This window comes from Emys orbicularis, chromosome 5 (genome assembly GCF_028017835.1).
Source record: "Emys orbicularis isolate rEmyOrb1 chromosome 5, rEmyOrb1.hap1, whole genome shotgun sequence".
NCBI classification, from domain to species: Eukaryota; Metazoa; Chordata; order Testudines; family Emydidae; genus Emys; species Emys orbicularis.
The window spans coordinates 126,582,549-126,605,048 of NC_088687.1; the positions used below are offsets into that span (position 1 = coordinate 126,582,549).

The following is a 22,500-nucleotide window of genomic DNA, read 5'->3' on the forward strand; positions in this document are numbered from 1 at the left end:
TAACGAGACGCGATATATCGATCCTGGATAAATCGATTGCTACCCGCCGATACGGCGGGTAGTGAAGACGTACCCTTAACTACCAGTCCTTATAGGACTGAAAAAGGAAAACTGTGGTGACCTTAGAAACTAAGGGTCAAATTCACCCTTACAAAGCAATCAGGCTTTGTGCTGGGAACGGTGTGGCATTTCAGCTGCTTTTCTACCCTGGGTTTGGGGGCAGCTGCCCATCCATGGAGTTTTGGGACCACGGAATCTGCCCTTCAGTACCTGGCATTTTTTACTAAAACTGCCAGCAAGAGGGTGAGCAATAATAATTCTTACAGAATGCACCCAGAATTTTACCAGAAAGACAGGTCCCTGGCCTGTGGAGTTTACAGTCGGAGTAGATGGGATATGGCAGAGAGAAGTAGTGGGTAGAGGACAAGAGGAAAGTGTAACAAAAATAAGGATGAATTTGCTTTGGAGGTTCTGCTTGTCCTTTTTTGCAGGGAGGCAGTACTGTGGGGTGAACGAGAGAGAAGGGAACAGTAACAAAGAGATTGTGGGGATGGAAGAGAGGAACAGGGAGATAGATGGAAGATGAAGGAATGGAAAGGGTGAGAGCATGAAGGAGAAAACAATGGAGAGGAGCTTGTTGTGGAGGTTGGCAGTAGGAGTGGTTTGGTACCTGGAGATAGGTGGAAGAAAGTTTTGATCAGGCAGCCAGCTGGCAACAGTAGAGCATCCAGAGTTTTAGTGGCAAAAGTCTGATGGTTTGAGGAGCCTGGTGTGGGTTACAGGTCTGTGGGTGGTGGTGGAATGTGGACCCCAAGGCGCTGGAGTTCTGTTGTTGAGATCTGGGCTGCGGTTTGGAAACTTATTGAGCAAATATAGTGATTTTTAGCAAAACAAGTTGTAGCAGGCAGCAACTTAATTAGACATATTTTCCCCTCTGACCGAACTCATTGTGCTTTAAGTTTAAATTCTATATCTCTTAATTATTTCCCTAAGCTTCATTCTCCTCCCTAATACAAGCATAGGGAAAACTACTGTAAATGTTTGACAACTTATACTTGGTTACCGTATTTCAGATCTTCAGTAGTAGGTGACAACAAAGGGACTAAAAGGAGGAGAATAAATCCAGAAATGCTCTAAATTGGTAAAGTTTATAGGTATTTTTCTATTTATCTCACAGTAACTGTGTGACTTTCTGCTGAAAAGCGGAAAAAATATTTTCTCCAAACGTTTAAGGTACAGTATGTTCTTGTTCAGCTCCCTTACAAAAGGCTGCATTGACTTGTTTCAAGCTTCACATTGTTTGAAATCTTACTTTAAAAGGCTTTTCAGCTCATAATGATACAAGAGACAGCTTTAAACTCATTAAGCTTATGCACAAATGAGTTGCTTAAGGACACGGGTCAGTGGGCCAGTTATCAGGATAGCTTTTTGTTATTGCCCCTTTAGATTAGTGATTGAGAAGCATTAAGACAAATAATATTGACTAAAGTGATTTTAGCATAGTTTACAGAGCTAAAGTCACTACATCTTAACTTGGTAGGCCATCATGAGTGCAATAAACAACTACAGTAGTGTTACTTGTTTGTCTTATCAAATATAGTGGATGCACGTTGATCTTTGCTAAAGGATATTTATGTTAAATAATTCTTGTGGGTTATATAGCTGTAAACATTTTTGTATGTTGTGCTGTGAGGACTTCAGCATTTTGTTTTTTTTTATAGGATGTGCATTTTGCTAATATTAAAATTGGGAAATTAATAAGGTCTTTTTAAAAGGATAATAATAAAATGCTCATAGGGGTGTGTGCATGTGTGACCCCAGCACAGTTATAGCATAGGAAATGTGGGCTGTAGACTCATGGAAACATTGAAGAGGGGAAAGTCAGAAGAGTCAGTTGCATAATTCTTTATTAGAAGGTTAGGATTGCTTCACTAACTTCTGTCCTTTTTGTCTTGGAAAACAATTTTTGCTTGTTTTGACTACAGCTGAAATGTGTCATATTTTGATTTGGTTTAACAAACAAAACTTGTGATTCAGCTGTTTACTATGCCAAAATAACTATGTGCCAGTATCACTGAGCATGCCAATACTACTCTGGAGATAGTGCTTGTTGTAATAAGTCTCTTTGTCATGCAATAATAATTAGGTTTTTTTTTAATTATCTGTGCTGGAGGGTCAAAATTTAAAAACTACCCATAATTATATATCTAACAAGAACCACCCACCCCCATCAGACGCTGACAGCTTTTGGTCAGGTTCTGGTCTAAAACAGTTCATAAACTAGTTTCCCTTTAAATGTAAATAATTAACCAAAGGGTCTTTCCTGTAAAGACAAATAAGGGATAGTTAAGTGTAATATTGTATGTATCTCTTCATTGCAGAGGACTGACCCGCAGCTCCTTGCCCAGTTCTACTATGCAGATGAAGAACTAAATCAAGTAGCAGCTGAACTGGACTGTTTGGATGGAAGAAAAGACCCACAAAGATGCACATTGCTAGTCAACCAGTTCCGCTCTTGTCAGGTAACCAGAATGGCACAGTCTCAGATATGTTTTATCTTGTTTTGTTTACACGGATTTATTGCCTAGTTTTATTGCCTAGTTTTCGGAATTTTAACTAAATCCTTAAGAAACATGCCTTTGATAAATGGAATTCCTACTTAAACTAAAGTTGTTTCACATTTGCTCTCAAAGAATTGTGCATAAACAAAATCTACAAACAGCTGTTCATGAATTAAAGATTTGTAAATAAGTATACAATAAAGTTTAGATACTTTTCGCATATGAAATATTGTATACCATGGTCAGAGTTTACCAGTGGTTACCAAAATTTGGAATTTGAGATATTGCAGGATTTCAGACACTACCATATAGTAACTTCTTTTCTAAATGTTGAAGTTTTTAATGGTATTCACTGTTTAAAATTACCTAAACTTCAAATTACATGACAGGAGTAGCTTCCCATCAGTCACTTATGTAGATGGGGGGAAATGATTGGCTTTTCAATTAGATCTTAAGTTTTGGAGAAAATATGATCTGTTTAATGCAAAGAGCCTTGAAGATAAGAAGGGACAACTAAGGTTTCCTTACTTCTACTGCACAAAGCAAGGCATTTCAGCTGTAAGTAGTATTCAGAACCAGAGTCTTTCTATGGGTTTACTAACATATCTGCTTTGTATATAACATCTGTTTTTATTTAAAAAGTGAATCAGGATATTACTTACTGAAACTATGGTCTTTTTTTGTAAGTGAGATCCTGTGGCAAAAAGCTGAGAGACCGCAAAGATCAATTAGATTAGGTGTCTCAAACTCCCGGCCGGCGGGCCATCTGCAGCCCGTGAACCACCCCAATGTGGCCTGCGGGGCTCCAGCAGTTTTGGGGTTGAGTCTCTCCCTTGGCCCCACCTGCTGCTCCCGGGCGCTCCTCCTCCAGGGGCCCCGGCAGTGCAGCGAAGCTGAGCGGTGTCTGCCTGCTCACTCCAATGGCTGCCAGCCCATCCCTGCGGCCCTGGGGCAGGGCGGGGTTGTGCCTCCATTCGCTGCCCTTGCCCCAAGCACCCCTGCAGCCAATGGGATGCTGCAGGGGCGGTTCCTGGGGGCAACAGCTCATGGAGGTCTCCCGGCCCGCCCCGCCTTGGAGCCCCAGGTAAGCGCCGACCCCCCCAACCTCCTCCCAGAGCCTGCATCCCAACCCCCTCCCCACATACCCCCTCGCGCCCCCAAACTCTCTCCCAGAGCCTGCAACCCCTTCCCCCACACACCCTCCTGCCCCCAAACTCCCTCCCAGAGCCTGTACCCCTCCTGCACTCCTACCCCCTGCCCCAGCCCAGAGCCTGCACCCAGCACCCAAACTCCCTCCCAGAGCCTGCACCCCAATCCCCTATCCCAGACCACCTCCCCCACCCAAACTCCCTCCCAGAGCCTTAGGCAGGTGGAGGGTGGAGTTTTTGGGAGGGTGAAGTTTTGGGGGGCAGGTTCTGGGCGGCATGAGTGATATTATTGGCCCACTGGGAGGATTGGCACTGGCCCTAAGGTAAATTGAGTTTGAGACCCCTGAATTAGATCATTGTAGTAGGGTCCTTGGTGGGGTGGGTGGCCTGGTTGTTAGCATCCGCTAAGCTAGGGTTACCATATATAACAAATAAAAAAAGAGGACCCGCCATGGGGCCCTGGCCCCGCCCATTTCCCACCCCCTTCCCCGCCCCAACTCCGCCCCTTCCCCGCCCCAACCCCACCCTAACTCCGCCCCCTCCTCCCTCCCACTCCCAGCCACGCGAAAAGGGCTGCCCAAGCGCTACCGGCTTCACGGTTTGCCGGGCAGCCCCCAGACCCTGCGCCCCCGGCCGGCGCTTCCCCAGCGCAGCGGAGCCCGGGAGGGGAAGCGCCCAGCCGGGGGCGCAGGGTCTGGAGGCTGCCCGGCATACCGTGAAGCCGGTAGCGCTCGGGCTTCGGGCAGCCCCCATGCCTCCGGACCCTGCGCCCCCGGCCGGGCACTTCCCCTCCCGGGCTCCGGCGGCGCAGGGTCCGGAGGCATGGGGGCTGCCCGAAGCCCGTAGCGCTCGGCTCTTAAACAGAGCCGAAGAGTCAGGGGAGGAGCAGAGCCGCCTCGGCCGGAGGCTCTGCTCCTCCCCTGACTCTTCGGCTCTGTTTAAGAGCCGAGCTGCCCGAGCGCTACCGGCTTCGGGCAGCCCCCATGCCTCCGGACCCTGCGCCGCCGGAGCCCGGGAGGGGAAGTGCCCGGCCGGCGGCTGGGGTCCGGAGGCAAGGGGGCTGCCTGAAGCCCATAGCGCTCGGGCGGCTCAGCTCTTAAACAGAGCCGAAGAGTCAGGGGAGGAGCTGAGCAGCTGCGGGAGGGGAAGTGCCCGGCCGGCATTTTTCCCAGACATGTTCGGCTGTTTGGCAATTCCCCCCAGACGGGGGTTTGATTGCCGAAAAGCCGGACATGTCCGGGAAAAACCGGACGTATGGTAACCCTAGCTAAGCTGGGGGAGGATAGTGGTAGGGGAGCCCGGGCCTGTCCACTCCAATAAGTTCCGACCCAGGGCCCTAGCAGAGTCAGCAGCATTGAACCCTAGGGTGGTTGTGGATCCTCTGTTACACCCTCACTGGGTTGCTTCATGCCATTACTCTGTCCACTTCTGGTCTCAGATAAGAAGAAAGAAAAAAAATTAAAAGGAAACCAAATCATCAGTCCCAGACCAACCCAGTCCCAGAGTTCTCCATGCTCAGTGGCAAGAACTTCCCTTTCTAAGCATACACTTTTTGGCAAGGTCAAGTGAGGTGAATGAAAGTCCTCAGTGGAATGTGAGAACAAATAGAATGGATAGGAATAAAACTTCATTTACACCTCTGCCAAATTAAAAAGAAGAGGAATGCTAAAGAGAATGTATTGACTAGCTTTTTTGCTGGAATTGCTTACTGTTCCTACGATCAATAAGACCACTAAGACTTGCAAAAAAGAGTTGCTAACTTGGTGAAAAATACCATCCATTAATCAGGTTAAAATGACATTGAAGAGCAATGTACCATCAGGATACCAAGCACACATATTAAGTGAGCTGAATCTAGGGACATAGGGAAAAAAGAGTAATGTACTGTGTGCTCTCCTTTCTGGCATCTCTTTAAAAGAAGGCCTGCAAAAGTTTTTGAGAGAATGTTTCCATAGAAGCAGCTCATGTTCAAATTACCATAATTACCTCAGGAGGGATTTCACCAAAGTTTTATATTTATCACCTTAGTTTGCTTTTGCAGTTTCTCAAAGTTTGCTATTATGCTATCAGCAGTGAACAGTGGTGGATTGTGGAGTATGGCTGCAGGGAGACACCAAGTCTAGTATAAGGCAATATTGCAGGGTGGCTGTAGACTTCATTATTCTTATTTTTAAAAGAAACCTTTAAATGTGCACAACATTGAAAAAGGACAACTAACTTTAAGGCAGGCCCAATTCCTGAAGAGTGGAAGTAGTCACCAAATCAGTGCATTACCACAGTAGAGCAGTAAGTCAAAAGAGCAATTCTTAGGACCCGATCACACACAAAAAAGTTGCCATCCCTACTAATTAGATGCATGTAGTCAAGGATGCCACATTTTGTCTTAACTTATCTTTACAGTTGTTACATTTAACAGAAGTGACAGTCACCTAGTCATACAGGAAATGTCATACTGGGGTAGAACCCTGGTCAGTTCCGTTGACTATATCCTCTAATGACATCCCATGCTGTGACACTAATACTTTCCTGGTGACTTTTATGCTTAGGTTCAGTTGTCAAACAAAATTGCTGCTACCAGAGCAGTCGATCATAAGAGCAGAAAGACTTGAAAATGCTTACACTTTCTATGCATGGCTTGATGCAAGATGCCAGAATCTTTGCAGAAATTGCCACTTTAATGATGTGCTACAGGAAAGATCACACCGTAGTTCAATGGCATATGAAATAATTATATTTCTTAATTAGAACTATTTTAAACTTATTTTTATAGCCTCCAAAGTGTTCTAGGTGTTTTACAAAAACAGGTCTCTTCTTGAAGAGCCTTCTGTCTAAAAAGACAAAGTTGCAAGAGAAAGATTTATGCTTCTTTTTAATGGTTTATAAGAAATTAGAGGACTGTTGCTTGAGGAACTGTGGAAAGATTTTTTTTTTTTTTGAGCAGGTACTTGGGAATAAGGATGGGAGGACTTTCCAGCATCTGAGAAGACATGAAGGTGCTTGTGAAAGAAAGGGGAACCAAGGTCCAATTTCTGTATCAAAAATATTTTACTGCAAGTATATATGTATGAAAATATCTCAGCATAAACTTAGCATTTATAGCAAGGAAGTGTGTGATTTTTATTAATGATACTGAACATTTTAAAAACATACTATTTTAATTTCCTCAGGAGATACTTTTCAACAGGACCTTGGAAACAGCAGAGCTTAGTTTACCAGATTCCCAGGCTTTGTATGATGCGCTTTTCTGTTAATGTCTAGTACCTGAATTTCCATCATTTCTGCTTTCCGTAGCCCACTACCGGGTTATCCCCACAATCTCATTTAGAAAAGTTGACTGAGACATGATTTCAGCATGCGCTTGATTTGCCTTTTTTTTTGTACTTTGTTTCTAGCACTGGTATCCTTTGTCTTTTTAGCTAGTCTCAGAATTAATTAATGAGATTGATCTCTCCTCCTTGTTCTTGGGCTGTTTGTCTTTAACAAATTAGATTGACAGTGCCTGCTTAATTAGCAAGTGTCATTCTTAAACTTAATACCATCTTTTCTTAAATAGAAAGAAAATATCATTTCTGACTGATGGCAGATTCATAATAGACCAACAGATTTTACTAACCTTTATTCTTTTGAGGAAAAGACTGTATTTTATTTTAGAAGATCCTTCAGAGGTTTAAACTTAATAAAGATCTTTGTCTAGACTTCTCAGTTTTGGATCTAAGGTTTTTAAAAGAGCTCCTAGTTATTGGAAGTGTGGTGATAGTTATTTATACGGCTACAACAACTTTAGTGTGCATAATGCTTTATAGACAAACAATACAGGTCCTGTCCTGAGGAACTAAACATTTTAGATTAGACATATGTATTTTATATAACTAATATCTTCCATCTTCCCCACCCAAAGGAGGATTTCTAGTCTTGGATGAGGCATACTGATGGAATGAAGGAGTTACAATGGCACACTCATGATGTTAGATATTCGTGTGGATCAATAGAAAATTTCAGGGCTGTCAACATAGTTTATGATTTTATTCGGGTTTTTTTTAAACAAAATGTTTAATTTTTTTTAAAAAGCTGTATTTTATTCAAAAGCTATTTGAGTAATGATCAAATGTTTTTAAAGTAAAATTAAGTTTTTAAAACTTTTAAAGCTGCTATATCTTGGATTCCAAACACTGAAAGTTGCTTAGATACCATGGTGCTGAGATAGAGTAAGGTGACAATTTTTAAAGCTTCAATTTTCATTTACTTATTAATGCAGTATAACAATTTGCTTCAATTATAGTGACTTACTGTAAAAATGACATTCTTGTTTTTGCTTTGGTATTTGCATATCAATGGTATTACATTATTATAGCGCACACACCTGTTAATATCATATCTTGCATTTGCTGTTTATAATCTATATCTAACAAAGCCATAACACATCTTTGTGCTACTCTATTTTATACTTCACGATAAACCCTAAACTGTTTTATGTCGATAGAGGTGATTGGGAGTCGTCATATACACTCCCTTAGATTATGAGGTACACAGGCCAAGATGGTGGTGGTAGTAGTAGCTCTTATGTAGCACTTTTCATCAGTAGAGCTCAGAACACTTTACAAAGGAGGTTGATATCATTATCCCCATTTTACAGATGAGGAAACTGAGGCACAGAGAGGTGAAGTGACTTGTCAAAAGTCACCAGCAGGCCAGTAGCAGAACCAGTCTTTGAACTCAAGTCATCTGAGTTCCAGTCTAGTGGTAATACATTAATTTATAAAACTAGAACGGTGGCAATGCCTGTTAAGTATATTCTGTTAGCTAAACAAGATACATTTAACTGAAACTTGCAAATTTTGAATCTTAATATATATAACATTTAGCCCACTTTAGACATTTTTTTCTGCAATACCTCATGGAGTAATTTGTAAAAAGCAACAGAGGGTCTTGTGGCACCTTTAAGACTAACAGATGTATTGGAGCATAAGCTTTTGTGGGTGAATGCCCACTTCTTCAGATGCAAGACAGTAATTGTATTTCTCAAGTAATTTGTGAGTAATTTGTATTTCTCAAGTAGATATACAATTTTATAAATTTTTATCTCACTCAGAAACTTCTAGACATGATAGAACCTATTTTGGGCTGGAGTTTCATATTTTACAGCACTGTGACCTTGCCTACAGAATACACATTTTTGACTAATCATCTGCATTAATGATTTCCCCCTACATGGACTGGCTTTGGCCCCAATTAGTTTAAGTTCTGTACACTATATTCTTACTTGAGTTAATAAGATTTAAAAATTATAATTCCTGAGCCACTTTATTGGAATTGATGATGTCTTAGCAAAGAAGTTCAGTGATGATACTTGACCAGGCCAAGTTTAAAAGCAACTTTTTTCTTGTTAATGGAGATGCAGTTTCAGTCTTCTAATACTGTGTAGAAATGCTTTATATTAAGAGGTTTCTGAATGGTAGCACTTGCTTCTTGTTTTAATATGATGAGAATAATTTCTCTGCATGATATAGCGAGTTCTCAGAACAATGTATGAGTCAGTTCCAAGCATGGTTTAATGAAAATTATTCCCAGCACTTCAGGTCACAAGTTTCTCAGCAATGTGGTAATTTGACCCACTAAAGCAGGGGTGGGCAAACTATGTCCCGTGGGCCACATCCGGCCCACCAGCCATTTTAATCCAGTCCTCGATTGCCCCAACCCCTTGCCCCAGCCCTGATCCCCCTCCCGGCCTCTGAACCCCTTGGTCCCAGCCCGGAGCACCCTCCTACACCCCAAACCCCTCATCTCCAGCCCCACCACAGAGCCTGCACCCCTAGCTGGAGCCCTCACCCCCACCCTCCCAATGCCCTGCCCCAGCCCGGAGCTCCCTCCCCCCTGAACTCCTCATTTCTGGCCCCACCCTGGAGCCTGCACTCCCAGCCAGAGCCCTCACCCCCTCCTGTACCCCAACCCCAATTTCGTGATCTTTCATGGCCTGCCATACAATTTCCATACCCACATGTGGCCCTCGGATCAAAAAGTTTGCCCACCCCTGCACAAAAGTAAATTAGGAAGGGATCTGTTCTCATCAAGGTGTAACTTCACTGTCCTTTATTACATAATTGTAGTCAGTCCTTGTATGGCATATTGGGGACCCATGTAAAGTATAGCGTGACACTGGACACTATGAAGTGATGTCATGTGATTTTAGTAAGCGATAATTTATTTATTATCTACCAACAGTAAACACTGTGCAATATAAGACAAAAAATGAGACAACTCATGCCTTGAAGAGCTTACAGAGTAAAACACAGAAACATTTACTGTCAATGGATTTTGGCTCCTAAGTGCCCAAATCCTTTTGAAAATGAGATTTAGGCTTCTGAATCAGTTAGACATTGCAACACTGAGTGCAGCAACACTGAAATACCTTTAAAATTCTGGGCTTTAGCTACCAGAGTTGTGATTTTGAGAAAAATACCAAATATCATGAGTTGAGTACCCTGTGAATCTCTGCAGGGCCCATTGGGGGGTGAGAGGGAGAATATGCACCTGCATCCTGCCCAATTTCTGTCTGTCTGCCAAATACACTCTCCTAGAACATAACAGTCATACTGGGTCAGACCAAAGGTCCAACTATCCCAGTATCCTGTCTTCCAACAGTCGCCAATGCCAGATGCCCCAGCGGGAATGAACAGAACAGGTAATCATCAAGTGATCCGTCCTATGTAGCCCATTCCCAGCTTCTGGCAAACAGAAGCTAGGGAATCCCACTCAAAGGGTTTTCCATATTTGCTCACCCTATGTCCTCAAGATGTATTTAGGATTTAGGAAACGTCTACCCCCAGGTTAGGGATCCTACTCCTACTTGGGATCTCAGCCTGGTAGTTAGGTACCTCCATGGGACCTCTCTTTGAACCTTTAGCAACCTGCTTCTTGCTTCACTTATCTACGAAGTCAGCTTTTCTAGTAGCTATCACGTCAGATCACAGGGTTGGGGAGATGAGGGTCTTGATGGTAGACCCACTATTTACGGTATTTTTCAAGGCAAGCTCACTTTATGGCCACATCCTATACTTGTATCTAAAGTGCTGTCAGATTTGTATTTTAAGCAGCCCATTCATCTACCAGTATTTTTCCCCAAATCATATAAATCTCAGCACAAGACCTCCTTTCATACCTTAGATGTAAGACAGGCATTGGACTTTTATCTAGATAGGGCCAAGCAATTTTGGAAGTCACCTAGATTGTTTGTCCCCATTGAAGAAATGTCCAAGGGTCTGTAATCTCTACAGAGAGAGATTTTTGAGGTGTATCATTGCTTGATACAATGTAGCTGGTGCTCTGCCTCCCGAAGTTTAATAGCACTCTCAGCCAGATCACAGGGAACTTCCACTGCTTTACTCAAGAACATTCCAGTGTCTGAGACCTGCAGAGTTGCTTCATGGGCTTCAGTGCATACTTTTTCTAAACACTATGCCTTGGTCCATTTGTCACATTGGATGCAGCACTTGGTTCTGCTGTACTGTCTTCAGTCTTGGACTCAATTCCAAAGCTCCCTCCTGCTGATGGAGATACTGCTCGGGAATCCCCTGAAATGGAACGCCCATAGGGACACTCCTTGAAGAAGAGGTTACTCACCTTGTGCAGTAACTGTGGTTCTTTGAGATGTGTGTTCCTATGGGTGCTCCACTACCTACCCTTCTTCCCCTCTGCTTTGGACTGTTTGTTGGATGTTTGGATAGAGAAGTAAATGAGGGCAGTTTGCCTGCACTGTTCTGAATCCCTTCGGTGTGTGGCACGAGGTTGTATAACGCACATGTATGGGCCAAATGGACACTGCTAGCATAGGCACTGACTCCGTGGGTGCTCTGGGGCTGGAGCACCCACAGGGAAAAATTGGTGGGTGCTCTGCACCCACTGGCAGCTCCCAGCTCACCTCGGCCTCCTCCCCTGAGTGCGCCGCCGCATCCTGCTTCTCCCCCCTTCCTCCCTCCCAGCTGTTTCGCGTGGCAAGTGCTGGGAGGGAGGGGGGAGGAGGAGGAATGTGGCTCACTCGGGGAAGAGGCGGGGCAGGGATTTGGGAAGGGGTCTAATAGGGGCAGGGGCAGAGGTGGGGGCGGGGTGCGAGCACCAACTGGCACCAATGAAAGTTGGCGCCTGTGATTGCTGGTGGAAAATCTCCAGTCAAGGGTTCGAGAGGCACACGTGTACTGGAAGTGGAGCACCCATAGGGGGCACATCTCAAAAAAATAAAGTTATTGCACAAGGTAAATAACTTTTTCTTATATTTTGGGTAATGTGCGTCAGATTATTGCCTGGATTTGTGGAGCATGAGCAAATGAGATAAAGGCAGACCAATTTAAAAAAGAAATCCACTAGAACAGTCATCTCTGAGCTGCTCTTCCTAATGTATTAAAGACCCTGTCCAAAGGTGTCACCTCCTGTCTTTCAAGTTTATATGGGAACATGCACAAAATAAGAGCACTTTGATTAAAATATTAACATTTACACTGAATTTAATCTGTATTTCATTCATGCGTATTGGACAGTGTTTAAAAAAAGTCATTACTGAGCGTCCTTTTGAGATACATGTGCATGTGAAGAGCTGTGAAAACACGAATAGTACAATGATATTGTCAGAATGGATCGGCAGTGAATTATGGGGGAAATGCTGAATATACTCATTACTTAACATTTTTGATAAAGGTGCTCTGGGAACAAGTATTGTAGTCATTGTGAACATCAAGGCAATTTAAAGGAGCTGTGATATTTCCATGTTTGATTGCATCTGTCCACTGAAGATCATTTGCACACAGAATTATGCACACAGACATCTTTTAACACAAGACAAATTAGCCTAACACTATAAGAAGGTCCCAGCTGGCATCTGAAACATAACTATTGGTTAAAAGTTGACTAGATTATATTCTATATTTCATTTTCATTAGACTGTATAAAGGTTAGACATTGTGAATTTTGAACCAAGAGTATTTTTAGCTAATATAAATGGCTTAATCTTCCTAGGCTGCTTACTTTGTAACCCTTTAGAAATTATACTAGTTATGTCAGCGGAGGTCAGTGAAGGAGGTAGTAGGGCGTATAATAGATGTCAAGAGTAATTACTGAGAAATGACATAGAAATTGGCTTAAAATAATATAAATTTTTGCCTTAGTGATCCTAGATGTTGGGAACTGACGGGAGTAGCAGACATATAGATACACATTTTCCAGGGAACGAGAAGAAATAGTGATGAAAAGCAAGATTCCTTTAGCCCATTCAATCACGTTAGAAAATATGAAGGTTGGTTATAACTGTGGCAGGATCCATTCCAATGTTCCGAATTCTGCTATCCTTTAGCAGGTAGACTTGAAAACTAATGGCAAACAACAGATGGAACTGATGGGCTGAAGAGATGCTCTCATAAAACCCATATATAAGAAGTGACTTGATGAAACTATGACAGGGAGAGTTGGAAAAATTACTGAAATGGATGTGGGAGGAACACGGTAAGCCTTTTAAAAATAAAATGATCTGCTAAATATTTATAGGGAGAATGCATAAAAAGAGGAGGAAGCACTGAGGATTGTTCTAATCCAGAAAAGAATAAGGTAATCAGACTGAAGAGAAAAGCACCATTATTTTGAAAGGCTAAGATGTGATGCCAAGACTAGAGCAAGGAGTAGCCTTGAATTATGGAATATGTGTAGTGGAGGATGGAATATCCTTTTGTGCTGTGGGGACCTACCTTTGACAGTGGACAGGAGGACATTTCCTTATGAGTAATATATTTTGCTCTCTCAAAATATTTTGTGTTAAAGTAGATTATAAATCCTGTTCTATTGCAATTACTGCTAGTGATGATTGCTTATATAACTATCACACAGGAAAACCCCAAAAGTGTGTGACTCTAATGTAAATGAACACTGCTTGTGCGTTGTTGCTTTGATATTTTTTAATTACATATAAAACCAATAGTAAAGGGGTATAAAATTCCTTTTAAAAATAAAATGCACAAACTTTTTCATGTAAATCTTGTAGCAGATTGAAGCACTATGGATTTCAGCAGCCAAATGAAAATCAGCAACTGAAATCTAAATGTGAAAATTCTCATACTGTATAGTCTGACTGCAGGCTTACCATTAGCTGGGTCCCTTTATCATGGACTGAATGACTAAAGTTAGGTTAGGTTATAGAATTTAATTTTAATTGTTTACCCCATTTCCCACAACCATATCTGTTCCCACGAAAATAAGAGCTAGAAACAAGTATTGTCAGAGCATTTGTCAGCCAATTTTAAATTGCTATTGTTAAAACTGTTTCTGAAGTTTCATATAATCCATGAAAAAAATCACAATCATGGGGCTGGGGATTGGATTGACATTTTAAACAAAACTGGCTTATGCATACATAACTTACCAGTTTTCTATGGAGCTCTTCTCTATTTTTCTGAGATATGATTAATGTGACACTTATTAGTCCACAGTGAACAATGTAGAACTAGTTAATATGAAATATTCCTTTTACTTATTATCTAAGAGCAGAGCCTTTAGCACATCTGGACACAGGGCCGGCTCTGGCTTTTTTGCCGCCCCAGGCAAAAAAGCCTCCGGCCGCCCCCCCCCCCCACGGGGGGGGGGGGGGGGGGCGGAGCCCGGCGGGGGGGCGGCAAGCCCCGGCGGGGGCTCCGCTCTCCCGCCGGGGGGAGGGCGGCCGGAGCCCCGGGGCGAGGGTGGCGAGCCCCGGCGGGGGCTCCGCTCTCCCCCCAGCGGCCGGAGGGGAGGGCGGCCGGAGCCCTGGGAGGAGGGCAGCGAGCCCCGGCGGGGGCTCGGCTCTCCCCCCCCCCCCCCGGCGGCCAGAGCGCCGGGGGCAGGGCGGCGAGCCCCGGCGGGGGCTCGGCTCTCCCCCCGGCGGCCGGGGGGAGGGCGCCGGAGGGGAGGGCGGCCGGAGCCCTGGGAGGAGGGCGGCGAGCCCCGGCGGGGGCTCGGCTCTCCCCCCCCCGCGGCCAAAGCGCCGGGGGCAGGGCGGCAAGCCCGGCTGTGGCCCTGCTCTCCCCGGCGGCCCGAGCGCCGCGCCGCCCCCCTCCAGGTGCCGCCCCAAGCACCAGCTTGGTTGCCTGGTGCCTGGAGCCGGCCCTGTCTGGACATTATGTCCCTCTGAATCAAAAGGAATTAATTAGCCATTCTGTTCACTGGAACATCCTTTTTGATTCTACAAAGGAAGCAGGGCCGGCTCTAGGTTTTTTGCCGCCCCAAGCAAAAAAAATTTTGGCTGCCCCCCACCCCAGCCCTGGGCTCCTCCCTCCCGCACCCCTGTGCCACCCCAGCCCTGGGCTGTCCCCCACACCTGCACCCTCTCCCTCCCGCACCCCTCTGCCACCCCAGCCCTGGGCTCTCCCCCACACCTGCACCCTCCCCCACCCGCACCCCCTACTGCCCCAACCCTGGGATCTCCCCCCCCCCCCCGCACCTCCTGTGTTTCAGTTACGACAGACAACACCATGGCGATGTTTTATATCCACAAACGGGGGTGCACGCTCCTCTCTGCTCTGCCAGGAAGCCCTCACGCTGTGGGACTTATGTGTAGAGCATTCGATACACCTGCAGGCTTCATACCTCCCCGGGGTGCAGAACGAGTTGGCGGACTACCTCAGCAGGTTGTTCCAAGGCCATGAGTGGTCCCTACATCCGGACGTCGCCATCTTCCAACGGTGGGACTTTCCCCCAGGTAGACCTCTTTGCCAGGCGATTCAACAGGAAGTGTCAGCAGTTCTGCCGGGGTCAGCAACATGTCCGTGCTAAAATTTTTGAGGTCCGTAGTAATTTTTCAAAAATTGAATGACTGAATGACATAACCCCCACCGCAATGTCTGTCACTAAGTACGGTAATTTTGTCAAGTGTCCGTCACGCAACATGGTGGTGCTAACCCCTGAGTTCTGCTCCTTCCGGAACCATAGTCCGGGCTCCATAGTGGATGCGCTCCTATTACCATGGGGAAATCATCTCCTATACGTGTTCCCGCCCATCCCTCTCATTCACAAGGTGCTCCTCATGGTACAGAGGGAAGAAGCTTCGGTGATATTGATAGCTCCAGCCTGGCCCTGCCAACACTGGTACACATCCCTCCTCGAGTTGTCCGTGGAAGCCCTGGTCACCTTGCCACTCTTCCCAGACTTAGTAATTCAGGATCACGGTCACCTCCAGCACCCAAACCTCGAGTCATTGCACCTCACGGCATGGAAGCAACATGGCTGAACCCAATGGAGCTTACCTGCTCAGACCAGGTTAGAGAAGTTGTCGTTGGCTGTAAAAAATCCTCCACTAGGGCTACCTGCCTGGCCAAGTGGAAGAGATTTTCAATCTGAATGGTGCAGCGTCATTCTTTCCTGACGCTCGCCGCTATACCACTTATATTGGACTACCTCCTCCATCTCAAACAGCAGGGCCAGTCCATGTCGTCAATAAGGGTTCACCTGGCTGCCATTTGAGCGTTCCATCCAGGTGCAGAGGGACGGTAGGTCTTTGCTAACCTTTGCCTTTGGTTAGTTGCTTTCTCAAAGGTCTTGACAGGCTATATCCACACATCAGGCAGCCGATCCCACCTTGGGACCTTAACTTGTTCCTTTCCAAACTGATGGGTCCGCCCTTTGAACCACTGGCGATGTGCTCCCTGCTCGCTCTCTCTCATAAAAGGTGGCATTTCTGGTTGTGATAACCTCGGCCAGGAGGGTGTCTGAGCTCAAGGACCTAACATCAGAGCCTCCTTACATTGTGTTCTATAAGGACAAGGTTCAGCTCAGGCCTCACCCGTCTTTCCTCCCGAAGGTTGTCTCCCAATTTCACAGCAACTAGGACATTTTTCTCCTAGTGTTGTATCCTAAACTGCACTCGAGTGGCAGGGAGCAGAGGCTTCCCTCACTGGATGTCTGCAGAGCGCTAGCCTTTTACATCGAGAGAACAAAGCTGTTCTAAAAATCCATCCAACTATTCGTGGCATTGGCGGACAGAATGAAAGGTCTTCCGGTCTCTTCTCAGCGGATTTCGACATGGATCACGTACTGCATACGTGAGTGTTATAACGTGGCAGGGATGGCTGCCCCTCCGATTACTGCGCACTGCACCAGGCCTCCTCAACGGTGTTCCTGGTACAGATTCCTACCCAGGAAATTTGCAGAGCGGCGACGTGATCCTCCATACACACTTTCACCACGCACTATGCAATTACCCAGCAGGCCAGAGATGATGCAGCCTTTGGTAGAGTGGTGCTCTAATCAGTGGACAACTCAGACTCCACCTCCTGAACTTGGGCTTGGGAGTCACCTGATTGGAATTGACATGAACAACCACTCGAAGAAGAAAAAATGGTTACTCACCTTCTCGTAACTGTTGTTCTTCGAGATGTGGTGTTCATGTCCATTCCAATACCCTACCCCTCTGTCGGAGTAGCCGGCAAAAGGGAACTGAGTGGGAGTTGGGTCAGCAGAGCCCTATATTGGGTGCCATGAAGGCGCGACTCCAGGGGGCCCCCAGGCCGACCCTATGGATACTGCTAAGGGGGGAAATCTTCTGGCGTGCATGTGGCGGGCGCACACCTGATTGAAATGGACATGAACAACACATCTCGAAGAACAACAGTTACTAGAAGGTGAGTAACCGTTTTCTCTAAGTCACTGTTGCAATCCCTCTGGTCCTGGGTGGGTCTCCAGCACAAAGTAGATTAGACACAAGGCTGCTCTTATACCCGCCAGAATAGACCCTTTCACCTGCTGGAATCAAGTGAAGTGCACTGTGCCGCACTCCCCCACATGGCCCCTACGCTAAGGGTGAAGGGAGCACGTGGTGTGAAGCTGGCTTTTCTAGCTCACCCCCATCCCAGAATTCCTTTACTCCTGGAGAATCTTCAGTGCTCTTTTAGAGCAGCTTTAAGATCCCTTTTCCCCACTCCGACAGCACAGAGACCTTAAATGGGCCAAGCATGAGGCCCATTATGTGCATTTTATAAGACACATCAATGGTGTAATTCAAAGACAATGTCACTTATCCAGTGCTTAATTTGTAATGAAAGAGATGCCAGGGCCCAAGCAATTAGGTGCTGGGGCTCAAATTTTTTTACATTCAAAACTGCTGCAGCATGCCCAGAGGTGCTGAGGCTATGAACTGCAAAGCCTAGAGGTGCCAGGACTCAGCCCTGGCACAAATTAAGAACTGTGCTTATCCCAGCTATGGCCATGACACTGTGTGTAGAATGGAATAGTGACGAAACAAGGGTACTTAGTCTAATACTGGTAAACTTTGTTTATGCAAGACAAATGCACTATACCTGATCTTTATAGAAAAAAGACTCAGATAGGCATGCCCTGCTTCCAGGAAACAAAACATATTTGTCTTCTTAATGTATCTGTCAGATAATAATAGGTTTCAAGAGTTCCATCTATATATATACTAAGTGATAGAGCTATACCTTAGTAACAGAATAAGGTTTGGGACAGGCGGTTTCTAATGAAAACCCAGTTTTTCTATGAAATCTATATATAACCCTAGGGAGAGAATGAAGGGACCCATTTCAGTAAAGACACTCCTATTTTCCAGGAGAAGTTAATGTTGGTTAATGTCTTTCTCAGTCTAGGTGAGTGAATATAAATCTTTTCTATAGTACAAGAACAAGACACTGTCAACCAGCTGAGGTCCAGAAATGTACTTGTCCTTAGAGAAAGGATAATCCCATACAGCATTGCTACAGAATGTCTCTTAAAGAAAAAAAGTATTCTCCCAAACGACGTTAATGCAAGAGTTGCATCCTAGGAGAGAGCTACAATCTCCCTTTAATTTTTTTTTTTTTTTTTTTTTTTTTAGGCCATAGTTTGCCCACCCCTACTATAGGAGGTAGGGGGAAAGTGAAATTGATATTCCATGATTAGGTCTTAATTTCTCTATCTCTTAGAGAAAGATGAGAACAGGATGATTACCTATATTATATGACTCAAATGCAATGCATATGAAAGTTGGAACTATGATTAAATCTAACATAATGAAACCGGAATTAGAGTCTAGAGGGCAGTACATGTTCCTCCAACTACAGCAAGATGTGTCTCATCTTGCTCCGGCAACCAGTTCAATTGAAGTGATGCTCTAAGATAAATAAAATTTTTATTTGAAAATGACATTTCCCAACCCCCACTCTTAAGTGACATCTTTGACTTGGCACACCCAACTCTGGCAATTGATTAAATGCATTAATTATACAAATCTCAAAGAGCTTTGAATATGCACACTGTTAGAGATTATTACTTCTATTATCAAAAAGCAGTCATTTCTGTCATCTATAGCACCCATAATATCAAGCCCACAATTCTACACACCAGTTGAGGAACAGTGATCCTCTACATTTCAACTAAACACAGATCAACTGCAGCAGTCAGTGTTATGAAATCTCATTTAAATTGGTGGGTGTGGCAACCATCCTTCATTCAGGATAAATGTAAGTTGTAGTTAAACTACATTTTGGGCTATGATAGCTGAAATAATAGACGCCACCACCCAAAATAAAGGCCACATGCAAGGCTAGTCATAAACTGAACTATGTGGGCAATGGGGTTTTGTTGGAAATTGTTTGTTGGAAATATGTATGTGTGAGAGAAGAAGCAGCAGCCAGAGCAGGGCCGGCTCTAGGCACCAGGCACCCAAGCACATGCTTGGGGCGGCACCTGGTAAGGGGCGGCGGGGGGGGGGCGCTCCGGCGGCGCGGCGCTCGGCGGGGGGGCGGGCTCCAGCGGCGGGCGCGGCGCTGGGGGGGTGTCTCGGCGGGGGGCGGGCTCCGGCGGCGCGGCGCTCGGCGGGGGGCGCGGCGCTTGGGGGGGGGGGTGTTCCGGCGGCGCTCGGTGGGGGCGCGGCGCTCGGGGGGGGGGGTGTGTGTTCCGGCGGCGCTCGGCGGGGGGGCGGCACGGGGCGCGCCGCTCGGGGGGGGGGGTCTGGTGGCGCTCGGCAGGGGGGCGGGCTCCGGCGGCGCTCGGCGGGGGGGCTCGGGGGCGGCGCTTTTTTTTGCTGCTTGGGGTAGCAAAAAAGTTAGAGCCGGCCCTGAGCCAGAGAACAGGCAGAGAGAAACAACCACAAAGCCGAGAGCAAGAGAAGGATCGGAAATCTGATCCCAATAGAAAGTGAAAAGAGGGGAGAGACACTGCTGGCTAAAAAAAACCCTGGAACTATGAACAAAGAAAATGCCTTCTGTTTGATTCCAATGGTGTTCTAGGAAACCCAACTTTGTATATGTTCTATGTAAATAAACAGGATTTCATTAAAGAAATACCTGGCTCTATCATCAATTTCTCCTCCTACTGGAAAAAGCCCACAAGACTGGCTAACTGCCTGGGCCAAAAGGGGTAATGGAATTAACATTTACTATGAATTTAGGTCTTATGTATTTGCTGTGTGTTTTGGTAGTGCCCAAATTATGCAAGGCACCTTCCAGAGAGAAGTAAGACACAATCCCAACTTACAGGAGTTTTCAGTCTAACATAAGCCATTCAGACAGACAATAAGACAGAAATTAGTATGTGATAAATATTGGGCTAGGAGGACTGTATCATTCAGGTGGCTTCCTTTTAGGTAGCACAGCAGAAGTGGGTCTTTAGGTGGCACTTAAATGTGGAGAGAGTTAGAGAGCCTTGTGGATGGCCTTAATAAGGACATAGTGCATCTAAGGGGTGACGTGAAGAAAGCGCAGTTTAATGCAGGAAATTGACAAATGGACAGATTGAGCCTGAAATGTTGGTGTAACCATACGTTCTAGACAGAGTACAAGTTAGTTGAACTTAACTACCCTCCATCTTCTAACCTTCAGAAGGCAAATGCAACACCTCATCTCACCAAATTTATGGTTCATCCAAGCCATGTAAATAGTGACTGTTATCTCCATGCTCCATGCTGTTACACTCTTGAGTGTTTGCCAAGACTTATATTACCCTTTTTTTGCCAATATTTTACATTGCAAGCTAACTTGCTGTCCATTATAGGCCTCAGACTACTTGCCTTTCTCTCCCATCCAAAAAGTTCAAGTTTGTCACCTTCAGGATGCATTTGACCCCAACTCATGGAGGGAATGAGAAACCTGAGGTGGTTTCCAAGAGTGTCTGGAAACTGCTGTCCATTGCACTGGGAGAAAGACACTAGATGATCTTAAATGGAACCAGTCTCATCTTAGCATGCAAATGAATAAAAAGATAACAAATAAAACCCTGAAGCTCTACTGTAGAGACATGGATCAAGTGAAAGATTTACTACTTTAATTCCAACTAATTGATTTTCGTTGCTTAAATGAGAGTGAAACCACAACACCACCATGTGTCTGCACCCATTCACTTATTGCTTACAAAGCAGAATGCTGTAATTAACTAAATTGAATGTTTCTTGCAGCTCTATTAAAGAAAAGACTAATTTGCTTACAATGCATTGGATAGTCTGTCTAAATCAGTTGGCCTTCTTCCAGTTTCAGGGTGGCTGAGATTTGAGATCATTGTGAAGCAAGTGTTCCAAATTTCCTAATTTGGTTATTCTGATTCCGGCATCATAAGGTTACACAACCCAGAAGAGACAAGAAAAGAAATCAGCTAGAAAAATGCTTCATACATAGTGTATCTGTGATAGGCTTCCAATGACTCATGCTTATTTAAAATAACTATAAAAACAGTACTAAATCAAAATATTGTTTGAATAATTTCTAATGGAGGAAGCTACATAAAGGTCAGGAAACTGCATACCACAGTAAATAATATGTCATAATATATTTGCCACATAGAATTCTTCCTTCAGGAGAGAGCCACATGAAATGGTAAAATCAGCATCCGATACCCTGCACCAATGAGACTGGAAGGGTGATACACAAGTGTTTCAGAGGATGCTCTCCCTTTTCAGTTGGCTTTTTTACAGAATGACTCTGTGATGGGAGGCCAGGCTTGTCAGTGGTATTGCCTAGTGGTTAGTTTCCCCCCTCTCAATTTCCCCCTCTCTGTCTGTGGTGCCTCCCATTGGCAACTTTCCCCGCTATTTGGTGGGTTGCAACTCAGCTCTCCAGCCATGTCACCACTTTAGCTCAGCCCCCCTTTCAGGAGAGCAGTGTCCAGTGAACTGTAGAGGGCCCCATGTCCTTAAGACAGGGAAGGACCCTGAGTTTATCTCCTGGGCCCTGTAAGGGGCTTATACTTGCCACGAGGCTTTCAGCATCTTTACAGTCTTTTCACTCCTGGGAGGGGTAGAAATTAGGTTTTTGTCCCTATATGGCAAGGGTCTATGGTAGGGAGCCCAGGCCCTCTCCCACTCCCTTGGGCTCTGACCTAGGGCCCTATGAGAAGCAAGAAATGTCAGGCATCAGGGTGTGCCTCAAGACTGTCTCCCTAGGCTGCTTCCTGCCATTTGCCCCTCTCCACAGTCTCAAAGTCCAACTTAAGATAGTAAAGTGTAAAAAAAAAAAAAAAAAAAAAGCCGGGGGAGGGGTAACTGAACCTTCAGCTTGGCTGGGATCAGCTGGTAGTCCCTTCCTCCTCTAATCGAGGCCCAGAACTGCTTCTTAATCCTTTCAGGTCTAGTATGGGGTTTATACACCCTATCACAGGCTCACTAACACTTATACCAAATACAAGTGCTATAGTACATGATAGCACCTGGTAAAAGGAAAGTGTAAAGAGCTTGCCTGGTTCTGGCTCAGTCCAGAATCTGAAACTTTCTATTAATGTATGAATTTGTTTCCTGTGTCAGAGAGCGGGTTGAAATTCACTACGTGTTAATTTTGTTGATTTATCTTCAATGAGAAACTATGTTAGTT

The 22,500-nt window shown here is 45.1% G+C and overlaps 1 protein-coding gene across 2 annotated transcripts in view; it reads left to right on the forward strand.

The window, feature by feature from the left end:
- The first annotated feature begins 2,464 nt into the window (after positions 1–2,464).
- The window catches only part of ZFYVE28 (zinc finger FYVE-type containing 28), a 120,076-nt gene continuing 100,040 nt past the window's right edge, over positions 2,465–22,500 (forward strand). Inside the window, exon 1 of one of the 2 annotated variants that reach the window (XM_065405217.1) lies at positions 2,465–2,522. The gene's annotated coding sequence lies outside the window, so the exon portion shown is untranslated. The remainder of the gene's footprint in view (positions 2,523–22,500) is intronic. The other variant, XM_065405216.1, reaches the window with a different exon arrangement.